We start from the raw sequence: 8,371 nt of genomic DNA, 5'->3' as shown, positions 1-8,371 counted from the left end.
TCATGGTGTGGGGGCATGTTTTAGCTGTGGGCAGACTGGTCATGTTTTCAGGGTCTGCCCAGCACGCGCCAAATCTTCTGTACCATCTAAGAAGCCGCGTCCCCCTGGTCGTGTGGAGGGAGGCAATCAGGGAGTGTATATTTCCTCCATTTTGCCCTCTCTGTCTACATCCATGATATATTTTTGGTCTGGCATGGTACTACTCTGTACTACTCTGGAACTACAGGAGTTTATTGGTTGCCTGAATAGCAACGACCAAAATATACGTTAAACATTCACATGCGATGCTGATAAGATTAAGCTCCTCTATATCATTGTTTAAAAGGATACTGATGGTCTGGGGCAGACCGATATTTTTAGGAAGATGACTTCTACTAATATGTTGTTACACGCTTCGCTATGTCATCCTGATCACATGGTCAGGTCTGTTCCCATTGGTCAGTTCCTCCAACTTTGTCGGATTTGCTCTATTAATGAGGATTTTGAGAGAAGAGCAGAGGAGCTAAAAATGAGATTCTTGGAACGTGGCTATAGTCGGCATCTACTCAAGAGAGCCTATAACAGGGCTAAATAGTCTTCCCAAAATGGCCTACTGTACAATAGGGAATCAGCTAGGAAGATTGAGGGACCTGGAAGTTATGCTTCATTGCAAATTATCATTCCCATTCTAGGCAGGTCAGGCAGCCTTTGTCTAAAGCATGTCCTATATTGAAAATTGACCCAATAATTGGCAAATTTATTCTGGGTATAACAGCCATTACATTTAGGCGTGCTAAGAGTCTGCGCGATCACCTCACCTGTACTCACTATACAAGTGAGAGAATGTATACATTTTTGGATAATATCACACATAGGAGTGGGCGTGTTCCGTGTGGACATTGCATTGCCTGTCCCAGCATTGAAAAGTGTGATTCTTTTTCCGATTCAGGTGGCGTTAAAAATTTTAAGATCAATAAATACATTACTTGTGCTACGAGATATGCTATTTATTACACCACCTGTCCATGTGGATTAATTTATGTCGGTTTAACAACTAGACAATTCAAGGTTCGCGTGTGCGAGTATGTGTTGGATATTCAGGCGGCGGCTGGCCACACGGATGCATCCACTCTTAAAACATTACCCTGTCACTTTAAAAACTTTCATGACTGTGACAGTACGGTGCTACAGGTGAGGGGTATCGACGCCTTAAATATTGGTATCCGTGGTGGCAATCTGTTTCAAAGATTGGGTAAACTTGAGACTCGCTGGATCTGGACGCTTAATACGGTATATCCACATGGACTAAACGAGAATTTGAGTTTCGTTCCGTTCCTGTGACCACCTTACTGTTCCAGGTGTCCATTGGGTGGATCTAATCCTTGCTATTTTTTATTGTTTTTATTATATTTTTAATTGTGTATTTTTCATGTATTAGGTATTTTTATGATATTTTGTGGATCTATGAAGTTCTTTGGACGGAGTCCAGGATGGTGGCGGTACCTTGTACAGATGGACTAATTTCTACTGTTTTCTATGTCCATCCTATACCTACAGTAGGTTTGAAGAAGATCCTTTGACGAGGTTGAAGATGAGGCGGGGGGATGTCTTGTGGATATCTTTATTTTGTTTATTTTATTTAGTTTTCTATTTTTTCAATGATATATAATTAGGACTGTATGATAATGTCTCTTATATGACTATTTTGGTAATGCTGTTCTATATATTTTGTGGGCAATAATTAAATATAATATTATTATATCTTTCTTTGTGATATGATTGTATATCAATTTTGATATTGCTTGAAAATTGTGAATTTAATATGAATTCTTATCTATTTTTATATTATCTATCAAAAAATATATATGGCATTCCCCTTTAAATATTATGCAGTGAAGGGTATGTGTCTATTTCTATTATAAAAACTTGTGGGATACATAGAGGGTGTTTTTTGATTGTTGGCGCTGCTGCATGTGCGGTGGTGCTGCTTCTTATGTATTTGTACTATTCTGTATTACTCTGTGTTCTATTGTATTATGTTGCCCTTCTGCGTCTTTTGTGTCGGCGGTGCATCCCACGCCAGACCTCAGGGACCCCGTGGTTCGGGTGCGGGCTGCCATGCATTGTACATATACAGTATTTCACCTCCCTGGTAGCGCGTCACTTGTTCCCGCTCCCCCTCCTCTGCGCATGCGACGCCTTCTTGGTTCATCGCGTCGGTCCCCGGCACATGGTGCCTCCGGCGTCTAGTCACATGATAATGTGTTTACGGCGGTGGGGGTTCCTATGTCGGATGCCGGCATCTTGGACACCATGGCGATGCACCGCCTCTTCCCTTATTAGGTATTACATTATTTCTGGCCTCCTCCCTTTATAACATCACTTAGGTCAACCTTTACCACGCCCCCTGATGAAGGAGTAATCCGAAACGTGCATAGGGTAGGGCGGGCTGGCCTCTTGTAGACGCTGCTGCCATCCATCACCACTTATCACCAACGGGTAATTATTGTAAGACTTTATGCACTTTATTATACATACAGTATGTTGGACATTTGTTCATGTATACATTCTGATGTTTGAGCCCATATACTTCTGTGTATAGAAGTGAGAGTGATGGGTATACATGTATGCAGTGACTGCTTTATCTCTATGGTTGATATAGCTGGGCACTGTGCAATATGAATCAGGGCTGCAGTGCAGGGTGTTATATCCACTGATGTTTTTAACTCCTTCTATCCTTGTCTGCTCATCTTGACTAATAAAAATTCTATATTTTGTGCATTACAAGGACTCTTGTGATTGCAATTTTTGTTGGTTTCCTTCCCTCCTTTGTATGATTATTGGCAATGTGTCCTTACCAGTCCTATACATTGTTTGGGGATCTATGGCCAGTCATATTTATATGATTTTGTGAGATTTATATATAATATATACATTTGGATATTATCCATTCATATATTCTTTTGGGCCATTGGTACCCCAGACATTCTAATGTCTTTCATATATTTCCTTATATCTAAGTACAGCAGCATATAGAAATAATGCCCCCATGCCTCCTTAGTCTCTTGTTCTTTCCCTGTAATGATACTGATTTTGCAGTCTGTCTCCTGATAGTAATGCCCCTGACCAGAAGCATACGTAGAAATCACTGGAACGCCAAACCAAAAGTCTTATTATTATTATTATTTATTATTATTATAGCGACTTTTATTCCATGGCGCTTTACATGTGAGGAGGGGTGTACATAATAAAAAAAATAAAGACAAGTACCGTAATCTTTTTTAACCCCTTAGTGACAGAACCCGCTGATTCTGAGACAGTTTTTTCGTGACATGTTTTACTTCATGTTAGTGGTAAACTTTCTTCTAAATGACTTGCATTTATTTATGAAAAAAGGGAAATGTGGCAAAAAAATTTAAAATTTTGCAATTTTCAAGTTTTGTGCCCTTAAATAAGAGAGATGTTACACAAAATACTTAATAAGTAACATTTCCCACATGCCTGCTTTACAGTAGCATAATTTTGGAACCCAATTTTTTTTTTGTTAGGAAGTTATAAGGGTTAAAAGTTGACCAGCGATTTCACAGTTTTACAATAAAATTTGCAAAACCATTTTTTAGGGACCACCTCACATTTGAAGTCACTTTGAGAGGTCAATATGACAGAAAATACACAAAAGTGACACAATTCTAACAACTGCACCCCTCAAGGTGCTCAAAACCACATTCAAGAAGTTTATTAACTCTTTACGTGCTTCACAGGAACTGAACAATGTGGAAGAAAACATTTAACATTTAACTTTTTTTTTAACAAACATTTTATTTCAGAACCGATTTTTTTATTTTCACAAGTGTAAAAAGAGAAAATAAAACACAAAATTTGTTGTGCAATTTTTCCTGAATATGCTGATACCCCATATATGGGGGTAAACCACTCTTTGGGCGCACGGCAGGGCTTGGAATGGAAGGAGCGCCGTTTGACTTTTTCAATGCAGAATTGGCTGGAATTGAAATCGGACGCCATGTCGCGTTTGTAGAGCCCCTGATGTGCCTAAACAGTGGAAACCCTCAACAATTGACACCATTTTGGAAACTAGACCCCTTACGGAACTTAACTAGATGTGTGGTGAGCACTTTGAACCTCCAAGTGCTTCACAGAAATTTATAACACAGATGCGTGAAAATAAAAAATCATATTTTCTTCACGAAAATTATCTTTTTGTCCCCAAATTTTTATTTTCACAAGGGTAACAGGAGAAATTGGACCACAAAAGTTGTTGTGCAATTTGTCCTGAGTACGCTGGTATCCCATATAGGGGGGAACCACTGCTTGGGCACACGTCGGGGATCGGAAGGGAAGTAGTGACGTTTTGAAATGCCGACTTGATGGAATGGTCTGTGGGCGTCATGTTACGTTTGCAGAGCCCATGATGTGCCTAAATAGTAGAAACCCCCCACAAGTGACCCCATTTTGGAAACTAGATCCCCCAAGGAACTCATCTAGATGTGTGGTGAGCACTTTGAATTCCCAAATTCTTCACAGAAGTTTATAACGCAGAGCCTTGAAAATAAAAAATCTTTTTCCACAAAAATATTTTTTTAGTACCCAATTTGTTATTTCCCTAAGGGTAACAGGAGAAATTCGATCCCCATAGATGTTGTGCAATTTTTCCTGAGTATGCTGATAGCCCATATGTTGGGGTAAACCACTGTTTGGGCACATGTCGGGGCTCGGAATGGAGGGAGCACTGTTTGACTTTTTGAACGCAAAAACTTGTGGTTTTTTTCACTGTTTAGGCACACAGGGGCTCTCCAAATGCGTCATGGTGTCCGCTAACGATTGGAGCTAATTTTTGTATTTGAAAAGTCAAATGGCACCGTGCGCCCAAACAGTGGTTTATAACCACATATGAGGTATCGGTGTACTCAGGAGAAATTGACCAACAAATTTTAGGATCCACTTTATCCTGTTGTCCATGTGAAAATAAAAAACAGGCTAAGGCTATGTGACCACGTAGCGTTTTATTCCTGCCACTAAAACCGGACTCCTTCCCAGAAATCGCGTGTTTTTTTCCACGCGATTTCACCGCGATTATGTTCGCGAATTTCACGTACAATATTCAAGCACTTTCCAAGCGATTTGAAGCATCGCGTGGAAAGTGATTGCCAGGTTGGTCACACTCGTCAAACATAGTGTTTGACAAGTGTGAGCAGCTTTTTACTATTGAGGCCGCCTTACGCTGAGGCTGGGAATGCAGCGCGGGACGTCGGAAGGTAAATATACCCCGATTTTTTTATTTTTTATTCTTTTTTTACAGGGGTATGGTACCCAGGGCCTGGAGGACAGTCTCCTCTCCTCCACACCGTGGGTACCAACCGCACATGAGACGCTTAACTTTGCGCATGGTGGGCATAGCCACATGCGGGAAGTAAGCGATTCTCATGCATTCCTATGGGTGCGGAATCGCGGCAATACTTTGCGATTCCACACAAAAGAATGAGCATGCTGCGATTTTTTCCGCGATGCGATTCCGCTGCGGAAAAAAGCGCAGCATTAGCACAGCATGTGCGGAATGCCATAGAAATGCATGGGGTAAGTTCTGTACACAATTTTTAAACGTTTTTGCGCCAAAAATAGCGGCAAAAACGCTTAAAAATCACATCGTGGGCACACAGCCTAAAATAACATTTTTTTATGGATCAATTTGGGAAGCACCTGGGGGTTCAAAATGATCACTATGCATCTAGATAATTTCCTTGGATGGTCTAGTTTCCAAAATGGGGTCACTTGTGGGGGAGCTCCAATGTTTAGGCACACAGAGACTCTTCAAATGCGACATGGTAACCGCTAAATATTTCAGCATATTTTCCATTCAAAAAGTCAAATGGCGCTCCTTACCTTCTGAGCCCTGCCATGCGCTCAAACAGTGGTTTATGACCACACTTGAGGTATCGGTGCACTCAGGAGAAATTGCCCAACAAATTTTAGGATCCAATTTATCCTGATACCCATGTGAAAATGAAAAAATTGATGCTAAAAGAAATTTTTTGTCAGAAAAATTAAAATGTCCATTTTTTCCTTCCATATTGCTTTAGTTCCCGTGAGGCACCTGAAGTGTTAATAATCTTCTTGAATGTAGTTTTGAGTAGCTTGAGGGGTGCAGTTTTTAGAATTATGTCACTTTTGGGTATTTTCTGCCATATAGACCCCTCAAAGTGACTTCAAATGTGAGGTGGTCCCTAAAAAAAATGGTTTTGTATATTTTGTTGTAAAAATGAGAAATTGCAGGTCAACTGTTAACCCTTATAACTTCCTAACAAAACAAAATTTTGTTTCCAAAAAAATTGTGCTGATTAAAATAGACATGTGGGAAATGTTATTTATTATCTATTTTGTGTCATATAACTCTCTGGTTTAACAAAATAAAAATTCAAAATACGAAAATTGCGAAATTTTCAAAATTTTCGCCAAATTTCCGTTTTTTGCACAAATAAATGCAAAAATTATCAACCTAAATTTACCACTATCATGAAGCCCAATATGTCTCAAAATACAATCTCAGAATAGCAAGGATGCGTTGAAGCATTCCTCATAAAGGGACACTGGTCAAAATTGCAAAAAATGGCCTGGTCATTAAGGTCAAAATAGGCTGGGTCATGAAGGGGTTAAAAAAATCAAGTTCATTATTAATACAGGCCGTAAGAATCTCCATACGTCTTCATTTCTTTAATCTTCAAGCTGAGTTTTTTCATGGAAGGAGCTGATCTTTTCTTCCAGTATGAGGCTATTAGACACTTTGACGATGTTAGGATATGGAGGAGCAGCCTGGCTGGACCCTTGCTCATAGATACGGGTGGAACATTAAGTAAATAAGCCACAGGATCCTGAGGTATCTCTACATCCAACACCTAAGAAATCAACCCCTGTACTCTCTTCCAGACAGGGGATATAGTCTGGCAATCCCAGAATATATATGGCAATGAGACCACAGCCCCAAGGCATCTCCAGCATGTATCCGACGTGGCAGGGTAAATATTATGTAAAACATCCTGCGTATGATACCAATACCTCAGTATCTTGTACTGATTTTCCTTCTGTTTTGTGCATGGTGATGATTTAGCTGCCTTAGACCATATGACCTGCCAGATAGGAAGCGGAAGTTCCCTCCCAAGGGATCTCTCCCACTTAATCATGTAAGTATGTTTAGGAGGGGGTCTAATGGCAGAGTGAACAGTATATTATAAAAATCTGTGATCAAACCCTTTGTAGAGGGGTTCCCTTTACAGAGTCGTTCAAAGGGAGTGGGGGTAGAGAACGTTGTGTTTTTAGATAAAAATAAGGCCAGGTGGCGAATTTGTAAGTATGAGAAGTAGGTCCTAAGTGGGAGATTAAACCACTTTCTAAGAGTCTGGAAAGGAAGAATATTTATGTTAAAGGGGTCTACAATATCTGCGTAATAAAATAATTGTGCTTGAAGCCATGGTTCTGTCATAGCTGCAGGAATACTATAAAGTATGGAGAGTGTAAAAAAGAAGGAGATCATATGGGGACCTGGGGGAGATCAATGGAAAGGCCTTGTTGCCTTTCCTCCAAATTTTCATTGTAAATGCCATAGAGCCCAGCAGAGGAACTGAGGGGCATGTACTCCCATCTCTCCATAACAATGAATTGGGATGCGCTGGAGCCTGCCCACGAGGGCTCACAATCTACAAGGGCTGGGAGAGGATACAATAGGTGAGGACCGAGCTGGTCATGCAGTGGTTTGGTGGATCGGTGGTTACTGCAGGTTGTAGGCTTGTCGGAAGAGGTAGGTCTTCAGGTTCCTTTTGAAGGTTTCTACGGTAGGTGAGAGTCTGATATGTTGTGATAGAGTTCCAGAGTAGGGCGGATGCACCAGAGAAATCTTGTATGCGTTTGTGGGAAGAGGAGATAAGTGGGGAGTCGAGAAGAAGATCTTGTGAGGATCGGATGTTGCGTGCAAGTAAGTACCGGGAGACGAGGTCACAGATGTATGGGGGGCACAGGTTGTGGATGGCTTTGTATATCATGGTTAGGGTTTTGAGCTGGAGTCTTTGGGTAATGGGGAGCCAGTGCAGGGATTGACAGAGGAGGGAGGCTGGGGAATAGCGGGGAGACAGGTGGATTAGTCAGGCAGCGGAGTTTAGAATAGATTGGAGGGGTGCGAGAGTGTTAGCAGGTAGGCCATAGAGCAGGAAGTTGCTGTAGTTAAGGCGGGAGATGAAGAGGGCATGGATAAGGGTTTTTGCAGATTCTTGGTTGAAGAATGTACGGATCCGAGAAATATTTTTGAGTAGAGATGAGCTACTTTGCCTTGTTTAGGGTCGAGTCAGGTTTCATGAAACCAGACTTTCTCAAAAGTCTAGTCGAACAA

Source organism: Dendrobates tinctorius, unplaced genomic scaffold (assembly GCF_039654945.1).
Source record: "Dendrobates tinctorius isolate UK_male_01 unplaced genomic scaffold, ASM3965494v1 ptg000559l, whole genome shotgun sequence".
NCBI lineage: Eukaryota > Metazoa > Chordata > Amphibia > Anura > Dendrobatidae > Dendrobates > Dendrobates tinctorius.
The sequence above is the reverse complement of the archived record's forward strand: the minus strand, read 5'-3'. Positions refer to the sequence as shown.